Below are 1,830 nucleotides of genomic sequence, written 5' to 3'. Positions count from 1 at the left end.
TTTTCTCACCTCAATATTTATTTTTGATTTTAATATTCACTAATTACTTCAACCTAATCATGTTCTCTCTAATAATTGATGTTTTAATTGTCATTATTTCTCTCTTTTCGGTTATAATTTTTCATCTTCTCTTCATGGTATATCTCTACGATAATCTATCTATTAATCTCTCAATTCTTATCTCTATTCAATTATAATTTTGTGGAGGTGATTTGTATTTTTGTTGATTTGAGACGTCATTCAATAAGACAAATCATGGTATAGGTTTTTGCTTAAGTAACTACAATATTTCTGTCTTTTTGCTTATGAGTTTTTCTTCTTCTTTATTCAATTATAATTTTGTGAATGCGATTTGTATTTTTGTTGATTTGAGGCGTCATTTAATAAGACAAATCATGATATGGGTTTTTGTTTATGTAAGTATAATATTTCGTCTTTTAGTCGGAGACATTCACACTAAAGTTGGAATTATGTAGGCATATGAATATTTTTTGTGTCGATAAAGTGTCATACGAATCCTTGAGGAAATAAGGGAACATTGTTTAAGCATAACAATCTCTCTTAATCTCTCAATTCTTCCTCTATTCAGTTTTCGTGTAAGTGATTTGCATTTTTGTTGGTTTGAAGCGTAATTCAAGAAGACAAGTATGATATGAATTTTTGTTGATGTAAGTATAGCACTTCGTCTTTTAATGGAGACATTCACACTAGAATTGGAATTATGCAAGCATATGAATCTTTTTTGTGTGAATAAAGTGACATATGAATCATTGATGAAATAATATAACATTTTTTTAAGCATATGTAGAACATAAAAATATGTTTTTTTTGTTTGTTTATCCATTAACTTGATAAACTTATTGCTAGAATATTTTTGCATTGATGCTAGAAGAGTGTATCAAGAAAGATGGTTTATGATTTTTTCAGATCGGTAATCTTTCATATGTTTGTTAAGACATCAATGTTGATCGGTCTATTCCGATTTTTTCTTTCTTTAGCATTGCGCTTGAAAATTATTTTCTAATATTTTTTATTCTTAAAGGAGAAACCAAACATAATAAGGTGTCATCCTTTAAACATTAGAAACCTATTTTTTTTTTCTCTTTGATTTTTTAAAATATTTGATATATGTAAAAAACTTTCTTGTCCCAATATTTAAAACATGAAATTTATTAGGATAAAGTTGTTTTGGTAATTTTTAAAAGTTTAACCTACAACATTTTCATCTTCATTTTTGGATGTGAAACCTCCAAACCCTTTCATGTGCTCCTCTATGATTTGTCCATCAATAAATCTTTTTTTCTTCTTCTCTATTATTTGAAGTATTCTTCATTTTACAAACCATTATTATTCAACAAACTCTTTTTTCAGGTAAAACTTTTTTCGCTCTCTTCATAACTTGATTTCTTCTTTACATGTGTGTGTGTGTGTGTATATATATATAATATTATATTATTTTGAAAACAATATATTTATTAAATGATTGATCATACAAGTTTCAATTATTTTTCTTTTGTACATCATACATATTGACTTTTATTATTTTCAAGTCAAATAAAATATTACACAAAATTTATATTAATATATAAAACTAAAAAAACGTGCTAAACATTTAAAATCAATATATAGATATAAATGAAATTAAAATTGATATATAAATAGGAATCCTTATTAAGCATGGAAATGGATGGTTTAGAAATATGCAGATGTGAAAGCTTTAAATCAAGCTGTTGCATAAAATCTTCAGCCGGGGACTTAAGTTTGAAATCTTTTATTTCAGGAGGAGGCTGAATAGTATTTGAAGTTAATATAACTTTCTCAGAAGAAGAG

Source organism: Cynara cardunculus (genome assembly GCF_001531365.2).
Source record: "Cynara cardunculus var. scolymus isolate 2C chromosome LG 3, CcrdV1, whole genome shotgun sequence".
NCBI classification, from domain to species: domain Eukaryota; kingdom Viridiplantae; phylum Streptophyta; class Magnoliopsida; order Asterales; family Asteraceae; genus Cynara; species Cynara cardunculus.
The sequence above is the reverse complement of the archived record's forward strand: the minus strand, read 5'-3'. Positions refer to the sequence as shown.